General features: G+C 39.5%; 1 pseudogene; it reads right to left on the bottom strand.

Moving 5' to 3' along the window:
* Nucleotides 1-12,720: 12,720 nt before the first annotated feature.
* LOC148114212 (E3 SUMO-protein ligase KIAA1586 pseudogene) lies at nucleotides 12,721-13,887 on the bottom strand (annotated as a pseudogene).
* Between the last annotated feature and the right edge of the window lie 975 nt (nucleotides 13,888-14,862).

Raw genomic sequence — 14,862 nt, 5'->3', positions numbered from 1 at the left:
AAAAGGCCTTTGACAATTTGAATTGGAGATTTATGATACAACAAATTAAAAAGATGGAATTTGGATCAAAATTTGAAAAAATGATTGAAAAAATCTATTCAAAACAAACGGCAAGGGTAATTATTAATCAGGATATAATGGATAAATTTGAGATTACTAAAGGCATGAGTCAAGGTTGCCCACTTTCCCCACTTCTCTTTATTCTATCATTGGAGCCACTCTTAACAAAAATTAGGGAAGATCGAGAGATTAAGGAATTGAAGATAAAAAACAAAGAGTATAAATTGCAAGCCTTTGCAGATGATTTGGTTTTTGTAATCGAGGAACCTCTACAATCAGGTCCCAAATTGATTTTAAAAATAGAGGAATTTGGCATAGTGGCAGGTCTAAAAATTAACAAAAAAAAAAATCTAAATTGCTAACAAAAAATCTTACAATAAAACAAGAGATAGAACTAGAGAACACTACAGATATTCAGACAACAAGGAAAATAAAGTACTGAGGGATTTGGCTAACAGCAAGAGGTTCCTCAATCAAAAAAGATAATTATGATAAATTAATGCTGCAAATTGGGAAAGATTTGGAAAATCAGATGAACCTTCAAATTTCATGGATGGGAAGAGTAACGGCAATAAAAATGAATATCCTGCCCAAAATACTCTTCCTCTTCCAGGTTATACTGATAAAAATAGAAAAAAGTTTCTTTGATGTATTAAACAGATTGATTGCAAAGTTCATTTGGCAAGGGAGAAAACCCAGAATTAGATTAAAAACTCTACAAGATACTAGAGACAGAGGAGGAGTAACTCTTCCAGATTGGGAGACTTATTACCAAGCAGCATGCCTGACCTGGATAAAGGAATGGATTGAGTTGGGAAATAAAAGAACCTTAATAATTGAGGGTCACGACTTACAGGTAGGATGGCATGCATTTTTATGGGGTGAAAAACATAAATCACATGGATATTTCAAGAGATATATAATTAGGAACTCACTGTTATTAATTTGGAACACAGTTAAAAAACAACATTATACGAGAATACCAGATTGGATTTTGCCCAACGAAACATTAAACTACCCAAATTTACTAGATTGGACTAAAATAATTAGGTATAGGGATATACTAAATGAATTGGGAAATCTAAAAATGAAACAAGAATTAGAGCAAGATTTGAATAGGGAAGTAAAATGGTGGACGTACTTGCAAATCAGATCAAAATATACAGAGGACACAAAGACCAATCAGATACAATTGGAACAAAACGAACTAGACAAAATTATATATGGAAAGGACCAAAAATTAATTAGTAAAATATATAAATTTTTATTGAGGTATAAAATGGAAGAGGAAACAGTGAAAGACACTATGATTAAATGGGCAAGAAACTTTAACCATACGATAGAATTAGAGAAGTGGGAAAGGATGTGGAAAATAAATATGAAATTGACAATATCAATAGCATACAAGGAAAACCAGATGAAAATGTTTCATAGATGGCATCTTCCGCCAACTAGAATAGCAAAGATGTTCCCTGGTAATTCATCAAAATGTTGGAAATGCAAGAATAACTATGGAACATACTATCACCTCTGGTGGACTTGTCTGGTGGCAAAACAATTCTGGGCCAAAGTTAAAAAACTTCTAGAGGAAATAATACAGAAACCAGTAAAGGGAGAGCCAGAACAATTTCTACTAGGGATTCCAATAGAAAATTATACAAAAGAAATACAATATTTAACACTACATATATTAACAGCAGCTCGTATAATATATGCACAAAACTGGAAGAAGGAATGCCTACCAACAGAAAAGGACTTAATTTTAAAAATCCTCGAATGTGCAGAGATGGACAAGCTTACAAAGGAATTTAAGGAAAGAGAGGACACAGATTATTATAGCGTATGGTACAGATGGTATGATTGGTGAGAGAAAAGGAAAAACGAAAAAAAGAAATAAAGGAAAAAAGGGGGAAGTGAAATAATTCTTCAATGTTTATTTTTGTGATAATGTTGCTTGAATGTGTTGAAGATCAAAGTAAAGAGCAGTCGATATAAAGGAAATTAGATTATTTAAGTAGATTAAGATAAAGTTAGAATATATGTAAATAATAAGAAAGGATCACCTTAAATGAGCTGTTAACAACAGAAAAATGATATGTATATAAGTGTTTTTTATTTTGTGTTTGTTTTAATGTGTTTAAACACATTTGGCGCATATATTCCAACTGACATCAGTTTTTTCCCATCCACAGTTAATTCTATTATCAATATTTTGCCCTCTTCATCTCTACATTTGTTTGGCCAAAATACCCACTTTTATATACATTATAATTCCCTCTTTCTTATGTTGTGATGAAGATATGAACATATTTCCTAACTTAGAGCATTTTAATAGATACTGATGCTGCTTTTTTATGTGTGTTTCTTGCAACACTATTAAATCCACATTTGTCTTATACAGTTTACTAAAGAAGTTTTTTCCTTTTCCCTGGAGAATTTAACCCATTAACATTTAATGATAGAATTGCTAATTCTCCTTGAAAACCTCTACTTATACTTAGATCTTGTTGCCCTCATTTGTCTGACTTCTTTATATTCCTTGCATCCACCATCATTGTCGTTCCCATTGTCCACATTCTCTCCTTTCCCATTCTCTTTTTCCTTGATTTGGGATTCCCCCCTATTTGGTGACTGTCCTCTAGTTCTCCTTCTTCCCTTCTTCCTCTTTCCTCCAATTCAACCTCACTACCAAAATTTTGTCTATAAAACTCTTCTACTTTGTCAACCATGTCGAATCTCAACCTTCTTCTGGAGTCAGTCACCAAAAATTTACGTTTTTCCGTGTTAGTTTGCTGTAAGCGTTTGGTAGGGTCGTCTTAAGTCTCTTACCCTTCTTGGGACTTGTTTAAGCACCACAAGCTGTCTTCCTCATAACTCTCTAGTGGATCTTCACTGGTCCTATGAAGAATCTCATCACAGATCGATTTTTTAATAAATCTAATATGCACTTCTCTAGGTAAATTATATCTATGGGCATAATTCGTGTGGATTCTTAAATTTCGTCCATTTCATTAATCATTTCTTCCTTCCCAATTCCTAATGCTCCTGCCAATAGCTCCGCCATCATCTCTGGAAGGTCCTCATTCTTTTCTTCCCTCACATTCTGAAATCGTAGAAAATGGGCGGCCTTATTTATTTCCAATTGGATTATTGTCTGTTCAAGATCTCTATTGGCTTGAATTAATTTTTCTTCCATCTCCTCCACTTTTTTCCCTCCCTTCCCATTCTATCTTCCATCTTCTGTAATTTTTGTTCATTTTTTAGAATTTGTTGCTGAAAGCATTCAAAATTGTCTTCTCATCTTTTCTTTCATTTCTCCTGTGTCACTCCTTACTTCTCCTATCTCTCATTTCAAATCCTCATGGTTTTTTAACATACCCTCCTGCATTGTTTGTAGCATCTGTTGTAGATCCTTGAATGAGTTTGATCTCTCTCTCTGTAGTATTCCTTCAATAGATCTTTGCCCTGCTGGACTTAGTTCCATAGTTGTAGTTTGAGCTCCTTGTCTCCTTCCTGCACCAATTCTTGTCAGATTGGGGATACTTGTCATCTTTAATACCGCTTTAAATTGACTTCCCCACTTCCTTATATTTCTCTTAGTTTTCTCCAGGACCCTTCAACTATCACTCTCTCAACTAGTTAATTCTCAATGCTTAACTTTGCTTAACTTAACTCTATTTTATGTTTTTAAATGGCTCTTATTTATTCTTTAACTTCCTTTCTTGATCTTTCCTACCCCAACTACAGTTTGCAAACCTTCCCCTTAGTCAACAATTAATTAATAACAAAATCTATAATTAAATCACTTAATAATATCAATAATTAATGCAGTAGGTGGTGGAGCTAATAAAATAGTAGTCCAAAGATTGCATAGAAAAAACAATAATAATTAGAGAGATGATTTCCTCTTAAAAGTGTTCCACTATGACTATTTCATTAAATTTTTTGGATTGGGGCGGGACCAGCTGTCAAGAGGGAAAGCTGTGCAGAATGGCTCTCCATTTAAGAGAGTTGAATACACAGCTCTTTCCATCCAATCGGTGGATTCTTTGGAGTCTCAGATTCCTTGGAGAGGAATAGGAAAAAAAGGGTGCCCTGCAGACAGCTCTTGTAGGCAGTTGAGAGTGCAGATGGCAGGAAAGCCTCAGAGAAGTCAAATGGGGGAAGAAACGTGGCCCATAATGGTGGCCAAGAAGAAACAACAACAGGAAGCTGGACAACATTAGTGGTGGAATAGCTGGACAACAGAGAGATGGATCTGGGTGAAAGTGATCTTGGCAGCCCTCTGTGAGTGACCCGAGGTGAAGATCTTCTCAGGGGATTGCAAAGTGGGAAGAGTCAGAAGGAGGCCCAAGGAAAGAGGAAATTTCCTCTGTAGTAAAGTGGTGAACGGCAAGTGGGGGCAAAAAAAAAAGAGATCATTTCAACACGGGGCCAAATCTATATATATTTTTAAATGTGTTTTAATATTTGTATTTGGTGTTTTTATCTGGCTGTTCACCGCCCTGAGTCCTCAGGGAGAAGGGCGGTATACAAATTCAAAAATAAATAAATAAATAAATAAAACACAATAGATATCACTGGTGGCATGAGGGGAGAGGAAAAAGGGGGAACTTGCCATTATTGCTGATTTAAGTAGACAATTTAGTTGGTGAGCGAAAGTGCAGATTAATCGGAAAATGCAGGTATTTTGAAGAAAAACTGACTGTCAACTAGGATAATAGGGAACTAGAGACACCTACTGGCTGAGGAAAAAACTGGAGACAATTTAAGTAAGAAGAGGCAATTTAAAGAAAAACAAGACCTATTTTGGATGGTCTGCTAATAACTTATAAATCGAGGAAACTTAAGGAGTAAATTTGGATGTGGAACAACCTCTTTTCATGCACCATTAGCAGCTTCCAAAGGCAGTATCCTTTCACTGTCACACCATGCCATGGGATGCCATTTGAACAACTTCAGATGAGGGCATTAAGTACAATTCTGGAAGGGAGTCAGAGCATAACCAAACAGAAATAATAAAATAAACCTTGTCTGAGCAATTTGGAATGCCATTGCCATCTCTGACTCAATTCATTTGCAATGTAGCAGAGAGCTACCAATAACTGATGATCAGCACTATTCTCCCTACTATGTAGCACCTCATTTAATTGTAAAACACTTTATCTGCTATGAATGCTTGTGATATATATTGAAAGCTGAAAGCTGAGCCACTAAGTAGTGGAAATGGAGGAGGTGGGGAAATCAGAGTTCTAATTCAATGTAGATTAAAGTAGATAATCTTGTTGCTCTCTGCATAATAGACCTGGAGTAACTTGCTCTTTGAGATTGCAATTCAGGAATGTAGTACAGGAATGTCCACAATATCGTAACAATAAAATGATTATAATGATTTATTTATTTATGGCTATGTGATCAAATAATCATAACAATAAAAAATCCGATAGTTGCTAAAATAGCAAAGAATGTAAGGACCAGCCTCTCCCCTCCCCCTTCCAAGAAAGTACAAACTCTTGAAAACTTTGTATTTCAAAAGGAATCCTTTTATTGAAAGGAGATGAAAGAAGTCAAGATTCAAAGCAGGCTCTGAGGTCCCTCAGGGCATGCAGTTCAGAATAAAGGAAATTAGGAACCCCTCCCCATCATCCGATGTGGATTCCAACCAATCTGCCGGTGTAAAGATGATATCGCACCAGGTCTCTGAGAAGCAGATAAGAAGAGCTTCTCATGCTATCTTGCAAACCCTTTCATTTCCCAGGAGATGAGAATTCTCCTGGCACTCCTGGCACCAGGCAATGGTTATAAATCAGGTTAAAGTTTATACAAAGAGGACCAGGCAGGAAATAGGATATTTAGGATACATAGGAAAGAGAACTAAATGTGACAAATCTAATTCCCCCTTCTTCCACGAAGAATGGCAGATACACAGATCTGACATATTGCCCTACTCAGAAAAATGAAAAATCCACCTAGAAAGACATAAAACATATAATACATTAAGATTTAGGATGGTTTGTGAGGGTATTTCAGGTGGAATTTCCTTAACAATGTGGGGGCTTTTACATTTTTTTGACTACCCTTTTGTTCTGAGAGGATGGTAGGTGTTTCCATGCCACTATGTGGAGCTGGTGTGAGTGTGGGAGTCAAGGATATCTTTAATTTCAAAATTTTGTTCTCCTTCCACCATAATGAGGGTTGGAGGTGTGGGCAAAGGGGGTCTGACTTTTGAAATGATCTCTGGCTTGAGTAGGCTGCAGTGAAACAGTGGGTGAACCTACTTAAGTGTCTTAGGAAGGAGGAGTTCTACCATGACAGGGTTAATGATTCTGGTGATGGGGAATGGGCGAATGAATTTTGGTCCCAATATCTTAGACGGTTGTAAGGATTGTAGAAACTTTGTGGATAGATATACATGGTTCCCAACCTTGAATGGTTTGGATTCACAGCATTTCTTGTCAGCTTGAATTTTAAAAGCTGCTCTAGCATCTTGTAGAGGTGTCTGACCACTGGCCAAGTGGTTTGTAGGTTGTTTATCCACTGCTTAAGGGAGGGGATGTCAGGACCGCTCCTACTGCCACATCACTAGCATCTGCTTGGATGACAAATGGTTGTTCTGGATCTGGGTGTTTTAGGATTGGCTGGGTTGAGAATAGTTGTTTGAGTTTTTTGAATGCCACTTGGCATTCCATGGTCCAGTTAAAGGGTTGCCTTGTTTTTGGTTCCCCATCCCTTTCATCTTTAGCAAGTTCATAATGGAGAGGGCGATTTTTGCAAAGGCTGGAATGAATTGACAGTAAAAGTTAGCAAAACCAAGGAAATTTTGTAGTTGTTTATGGGTTTGGGGCAGCTCCCAATCCATGACGGCTTTTACTTTTTGTGGATCCATCTCTATTCCCTTGTGGGATTTTCTATATCCCAGGTAGTCAATTCTTTCTTGGTGGAACTCACATTTAGAGAGTTTTACATAGAGTTTGGCAGCTTGGAGTTTTGCGAGAACTGCTCAGACTAGTTTTATGTGTTCTGCTTTTGTTTTGGTGTAAATTAGAATGTCACCAAGGTAAACCAAGATTCCTTTATATAAATGTTCATGGAGCACCTCGTTAATTAGTTGCATAAACATGGCAGGGGCCCCTTGTAATCTGAAAGGGAGTTCTTTAAATTGGTAGCACCCCACTGGGGTTTTAAAAGCAGTCTTCCACTCATCCCCTTTCCTAATTCTGATGCGGTAGTATGCCTTTCATAAATCAAGCTTTGAAAAGATTTTTCCTTTAGAGATATGGACCAGCGTGTCCTTCATGAGGGGGAGTGGGTACATATTTTCCATACTGATCATGTTCAGGTTACAGTAGTCAACACAGAGGCATAAGGAGCCATCTTTGTTTTCACGGAATAACATTGGGGCTGCTATTTTTGATCCGGTGGGTTCGATGAAACCCCTTTTTAGGTTTTTGTCTAGTTCTCTGGGGGACATGCAGTACATTTTCAGTTTTGGAAATTTAGCCCCTGGTAGGATCTCAATGGCACAGTCTGTGGTGCAATGGGGTGGAATTTCATTGGATGCCCCCTCAGCCAAATCCTGGTATTATTTGGGGATGTTAGTGGGTTCAGCAGGTTAGCTGGTCATTGCCATTTTTCTGTTTTCCTTTCCTCCCTCTTTCACGTTCGTGAAAGTTACATGCCCCTGGAATTTTACAGTTCCTCTCTTCCAGTTTATTTTAGGGTTCCACTTCTGCAGCCAAGTTAGCCCTAGGACTAGTGGCCATTCCATTCCTGGGGCTACTATGAACGTGATGATCTCGCTATGATACCCCAACTTCATTTGCAATAGTTCTACAGCAAAAATGGCTGGCTCTCCCTCCCCTGCTACAGTTCCGTCTAGCTGGCAAAAAGTCATGGGGGTTTTCATTTTCCTTAGGTTAATTTCCAATCTTCCTGCCAGGGGTAGGGTGAGTGGTTCGATTGGGTTGCTTATCAGTGGGTCATCTTCCGGATCACTTTCAGACTGGCTTAGGTCCTCTCGGGGCACCAGAGTTTCTTCCTCTGATTTTGGAGGGGAATGGAACTCCATGATTTCTCAGCTTCTCAGCGGGGTTTCTTTTCCTTGGGGGTGGTTTTTTCAGGCTTGCCCCCTGAAGGGTGATCAGGCTTTCTGGCTGGGGTTTTTGATTGGCATTCTGCTGTGCAGTGCCCCTCCTTCCCACACTTAAAGCAACCTGATGGCCTTGGTGCCATGGTGGTTTGAGGTTGGAATGGCTCTCGCTTCCCCTGGGGTGGGGATCTTCTCCAAGCCCTGCTGATACAGTGCTGGCTTCAGGTCATGTCGATCTCTGCCTCCTCTGCCATCAGATACCATTCATGCAGGTGGTTAGGGGCGCCATGAGGCAGGCAGGCAGTGTACAGGTCATCGTTGAGTCCATCTTTGAACCAGCAAACTAGGATATGTTCTGGCCAGTTGATTCATTTTATTTTATTTTTTTGCTTTAATTTATATGCTGCTTTTCTCCAGAGACTCAGGGCAGCTTACAACACGTTAAGCAATGGCCAGGTCCCGGAATTCTTCGGTGTGTTCAACTACAAGATGGCGGCCCTGTTTTATGACTCTAATGTGGTCACAGGCTTTGCATAGGCAAAGGGGTCTTCAAAGCAGTGGTGCAGGGCTGTCATGAATTGATTAAAGTTATATAGCTCTAGAGTGTTGGTGTTGTGTAGGCTCACCACCCACCTGGCCACTACCCCTTCTAGGGATAGGGTAACGACTCACACTCATGTCCCCTGGGTTGGGAAATTCAACCCATATTCTTGCATTTAGGTGAGGACTTGAGAAAGTAAAGTACTTTCTTTAAATCTATGGAGCCAAGGATTTTTCTTTCCTAGGAAATGAACAGAGGCAGCCCTGCAGTGGTGAAATGTAAAATTTGTTACTACCAGTTCTGTGGGCATGGCTTAGTGGGGGGGGAGGGTGTTAATGTGACTGAGTGGGCGTGGCCAACTTTTTTTTTAACTTTTAAAACCATTTTTTCTACAACCTCTTTGGCCAAAGAGGTTGTTAAAAAAGGCTTTTAAAAGCCTCTGATGATCCCAGCTGAGTTGCCTGATCGTCAGAGGCTTTTTTTTCTTTTAAAAGCCTCTGACGATCCCAGCTGAGTTGTCTGATCATCAGAGGATTTTTTTTCTTTTAAAAATATTTTTTCTTCGGTTGAAGAGGTTGTAAAAAAAATGCTTTTAAAAGCCTCTGACAATCAGGCAACTCAGCTGGGATCGTCAGAGGCTTTTAAAAGCATATTTTTCTTCGGCCGAAGAGGTTGTAGGAAAAATGCTTTTAAAAGCCTCTGACAATACCAGCTGAGCCGTGCGATCATCAGAGGCTTTTTTTTTAATTTTAAAAGCATTTTTTCTGCCAAAGAGGTTGTAAAGCGTTTAAAAAATGCTTTTAAAAATTAAAAAAAAGCCTCTGATGATCATGCAGCTCAGCTGGGCATGGGGGGGAGAAGGGATTTTTCCTACCAGTTCTCTGAACCACCCATTGGGCAATCCGGTCGGAATCAGGAGCATTTCACCCCTGCAGCCCTGACACTGGAATTTTTAATGGCCTTAGTTGGATCCCAGGTCTTCTGACTAAAGTGGCGCTTATTAGGTTCCTCATGCACCCCAAGTCCAACAATGCTTTAAGTCTTACTTTTCTCCACGTTAGTAGGATTAATAGTTCTTTAGTGATTAAAATGGGTTCAACAGTCCCACTTAACAATGAGCCATTGTAGTCACTCCCCAAGTGATCAGGTTCTTCTGCCAGAGTGATTGGAGTTCCTGGCACTGGAGGTGACTCTGGTGGGAACTCCATGATCATGCGGCTCTTCAAAGCAGTGTCCCTGGGGCACTTGGTGGCTTTATGGGCCTTCCTGAAGTTTACCTTTCTCCCTTTTGGGCAGGAACCTTTGCACAACAATAAGCCACGCAATGGCCATCCTTTCTACAGTTGAAGCCGGCAATCGAGCGTAGTGGGGCAGAGTGAGGTTTGGCCATTTTCCTTCTCCATTTGGGTGGGGAATTCCTCCAGGTGCAACTCACACCGTACTGGTTCCAGGCATGGTTGATTTCATCTTCCTCAGCCAAAATGTACCAGTCATGCAGGCAGACTGGGGCTCCACGGGCTATGCAGGTATGGTACAGGTCATCATTGAGCCCATCGTTGAACCAGCTTACCAGTATTTCCTTTGACCAATCCACATGGCAAGCCAGGTCATGGAATTCCTCAATGTACTCGACCACCAATTGGTATCCTTGCCTGATGTGTCTAATGCAATCTCTGGCCTTTTGGTCAGCTGGGATGTCCTCAAATCTCCATCTTAGGGTTGTCATAAAATGGTTAAAGTTTTGAAGCTCTGGGACATCTGCATTGTGGAGGGTCACCATCTAGTGCACAGCTGCCCCTTCTAGGGCCAAAGTGATGACCCTGACTTTGGCTTCTTCTGTAAGGAGGTCCCACACATACTCCTGCATGTAGGTTAGCATGTGCGCAAGGGATAATCCCAGTTTTTGGGAGTCTCCATCGAATGACACCCAGGGGGGTGCATTTTGGTCTAGTGGGGGAAGCCTCCTCCCACCAAGCCATGGGTTATGTCCTGTACAGTTGTCCATCTGGGAAAGATTTTCCAGGGTGATGGTGGACTTGCCAATGGCTTCTGCACCATCAGCACACATCCTAGGGGTTGGGGACTGCCCCAATTGCCAGTAGTTTCGTCTCACATTTCATCCTCAACTGCAGCACAAGCCGGGGCACTTTGGATCCGCATGCCATGGATGGCTTCTCTCATAAGGTTCATGGCTTTTTTCAGGAGTTGGTTGGATCAGCCTGGAGCTTCCTCTGGTTTGTCATCATCATAGAGATTCTCCAGCTAGCACTTCCAGCCTTGCTGGTGGCTCCCACAGATGAAAGTGACTCCCTTGGTTCTGCTTTCCCAGTTTCCCTTCTTTCTGATGTGATTGACCACCATAGTTTTGTAGAGCTACTAGAGGCAATGTTCTTTTCAGCCCAGGCACTGAAGGTCTCCTTCTGATGGGGTTTTATGGAGATTTCTCCCCAGCATTCAGCATCTCCTTGATTGCTGCCCTGGGTAGACATCATATGCACAATCCCCTTGGTAGGGCTGTTGCCTCTCCAGGTTGATCAGTTTGCACTTCCTGCCTAATGTAACGTCCTGCCTTGCCAGTCTTCTCAAGAAAGCAGAACTCTTGAAAAAAGTTTGTGCTATTAACAGAGAGAAGAACCCCCCTGGAGAATAGTTGGTGAAAGTGGGGCTTAAAAGAGGAGGTGGAATTGTTTTTTCTTCTCCACCTCTCCTGGGAAACGGTGAGGAGAGCTTTAGAGCCATCTTGGAACAGGAAGTTAAACTGAAGAACTTTTTGAAACTTCCTAGAGAATATTTTGCAATTAAAAGCTGGAGTGCGTATCTCAAATATATTTTTGGACAGTACAGAAGCTTTGAAGATTATAATATTTTGACATGTAGATTTGCTTTTTTACTTTTCTGTTATTATTTTATTTTTATGGAATTTAAAATTGAACATACTGTATAAAAGTGAGAGAGTAGCAGAGCCACTTTGCCATTTACTGGCAGAAGAGGAAAGTGGAAACTGGAAACTGTGAATTCATATAACCTTGAGAGATTGCATAACCAGAAGATAAGGACTGACACAGGGGTGGGTTCTAAATTTTTTTACTACTGGTTCTGTGGGCCTGGCTTATTTTGTGGGTGTGGCTTCCTGGTCATGTGACTCTGCAGGCATGGCTTCCTGGTCATGTGACTCAGCAGGTGTGGCTTCCTGGTCATGTGACTCAGCGGGTGTGGCTTCCTGGTCATGTGACTTGGCGGGCATGGCTTCCTGGTAATGTGGCTCAGCAGGCATTCTTTGCCTTAATGAATGACCTACAAAAAGAAGATTTATAAAAAGGTAGTTTATTATTTTGTGCACTTACTTATTTACATAAGAATAAAATAAGTACACAATAAAAGAGCTACACGAGTACTTACAGAACGATGAAAGTATTGTCTGTATTCAATGGCACAGACTTCCTTGTTCTAATGAATGACCTGCACAAAGAAGAGATCTGTGAAGTTTTTAATTGCATGCACTTACACCTTACATAAGAATAACACACTGAAAGAGCTACACACAATTACTTACAGAAGAATGATGAAAGTGTTGTCTGTCTTCCTCGGCACAGACTTCCTTGCTCTAATGAATGACCTGCACAAAGAAGGGATAAAGAAAGGAAGTTTTTAATTGCATTTACTTACACCTTACATAAGAGAAACACACTGAAAGAGCTACACACAAGTACTTACAGAAGAACAATGAAAGTGTTGTCTGTCTTCCATGGCACAGATTTCCTTGCTCTAATGAATGATCTGCACAAAGAAGCGATACAGAAAGGAAGTTTTTAATTGCATGCACTTACACCTTACATAAGAATAACACACTGAAAGAGCTACACACAAGTACTTACTTGTGTTACTGGTCTTTAGCTTTAAGATGTTTCCACAATGTTCTTTCTTTGGTAGTGGCAGTCTCCTCAGTTGCAATTTTTTTGCTTTTTATTCTTGGATCATCGGCTGTGCGATGTTGTGCTCTTAGCCATTTTCTGACGGAAGGAATAGGGTCCTATTGTGTTACAGGTAGGCCAATTACACTCATTGTCATCAGATTACTTATATTGGGAATAGTTAGGAGAGTTCTTTGTTCTGAACATATGAGGTTCATTTTTGAAAATCCCCTTTCCGCCTCTGCTGAACTCACAGCAATTGTTCTGACAATACCTTTAGCTTTTTTAATTGTCAGGAATTGCATAGTTCTTTGAATCTTTTAATACATTTTCTGTGAAAGCTCTGTAATCATTCATATTAATTTCATAATTAAAAATTTCACCAAATTCAAGCAATTGTTCTTCAGCTTCTGGCCATAGAACGACTACATCTTCAATATTCCAGTAATTTGGCTCCAAAAAAATGAGAAATTGTAATTTATTTGAATCTTGCAATTGGTTACCTGTTTTTAAATGTTTGCAATCCATTAACCTTTTCCTCAAATTTATTATTATGCTTTCCAAAAGTTTTTCCCGAGGTAATTGGACAAATTGATGATTTTGAACAAATTTTATATTTTTGAAGGCTTCTGAAGTAATCATTCCATCAACCTTTTTTTCATATGGACCCTTTCCCCATCTAAGCATTTAAAATGCTTTAATTGATCTCAGCACAAATTTTTCGGCCCTTATGATATCCGTATTTCTTCCTTGTAGTGCATTTGATAGAAGAGAAATCTCGTTCAGAATATCAATCATCAAGGCCAAATCAGTCAAAAAATTTATATTTTCAAGATGGGCAGCTATACCTGGGTATTTTTCATTTCCATGAAAAAACTGATGTAGCACTGGATAAGCACGCCATACATTTATGGTTGACCTTAAACTACAGGCAGCCCATCTTGGTCCAAAACTCTTCCAATTTTTATAATTTCAAGTCCAAGTTGTTCTGATATATTGAACAGTTCTGTTTGGCTCTTACAGGAATTGTGGAAAGTGGTGTGTATCTTGTCTAGGAATATCTTGAAATGGTTCAGTTGCTTGATGTCCTTTATGGAGTCATCTAGAACCAGTTGGAGGTGATGGTTCAAGCAGTGCCATATTATGATGTTTGGGAACTCTTTCACTAGTATAGTGCTCACTCCAGATTTTCTCTCAAGCATAACACTGGCACCATCAGAGCAAAATGCTATTAAATGTTTTTGCAGCTATTTCTTAGTAAACCCAACTTTATGTAAACTTCCCATCACTGAAGAACATATTGTCTCTGCATCTTGTTTTTCCAATTCCACAAGCTCAACAAAAACTGTTGTTGGGTTATCTGAATCTTCAACTTTTACAAAAACTATCACAACTGGTTTGCATGATAGTATTGAGGCTTCATCAATTATCAAACATATTTTTAGATTCTGCCCAATAATACTACTAAACATTTCAGTTTTAATTTTGTTTGCAATGAAAGCAACTATTTTCACTGCACTTCTCCATGAATGCAATCCTACTCCCAGATCTATTCGAACTGTAGTTAGCAATTCTACCTCCCCTTCTATGTCTGAAAATGGTTTACATCTTTGTGCCAGACTGTAAACTGAAAGAAAAACTTTACAAGTAGTAGATAAATGTTTGTCAATTGACCTATATACTGATTTTGTGATCATATCCAGGTCCCGTTGTTTGAGGTTGTTTCTGCAAATGGTGTGAGATTTTGATGTAAAATGTTCTTTCATTTTTTTTCCTAAGAGATGCTTGCTGTACCTCTTTACTTGTCCCTGACACCTCAATCTTGAAGTGTTTCCATTCTTTGGAAACATGAATGCCTTTCTCGAATGCGAAATCATGTTTCGCATAGTACTTACAGCGTAACTTTTTGTGTGTGATTTCCAAACCATCATACTTCTCTTGAAAGTTGCTATATTGCTGAAATGTCCAGCAGTCTGGAAGATCGGAAACACTTTCAGTTGAGGAGATTGATTTGCTGCTTTCTCCACGTTCAAGTGGTGGCAGTGGTGCTTGTGGTGCAGGTGCTTCTGATGGTTTTGGGTCCAATTCTGTTGTATCTGATTGTTCCAATCTTGGTCTCTTGGTGAAGAACGAGGTCATACTACTTTGCTTTTTCATCCTGTTAAACACTACTACAAAAGAAAAGAAACAATATTGTGCTTTGGACTCGATTGTGGTTGTAAGCTGAGGACTAAAGGTAACAGAAGGGATCTCTGTTTTCA

This window comes from Pantherophis guttatus, chromosome 4, assembly GCF_059756535.1.
Source record: "Pantherophis guttatus breed Tessera chromosome 4, ASM5975653v1, whole genome shotgun sequence".
Classification (NCBI taxonomy): Eukaryota; Metazoa; Chordata; class Lepidosauria; order Squamata; family Colubridae; genus Pantherophis; species Pantherophis guttatus.
This window is presented reverse-complemented; position numbering and strand designations above follow the sequence as displayed.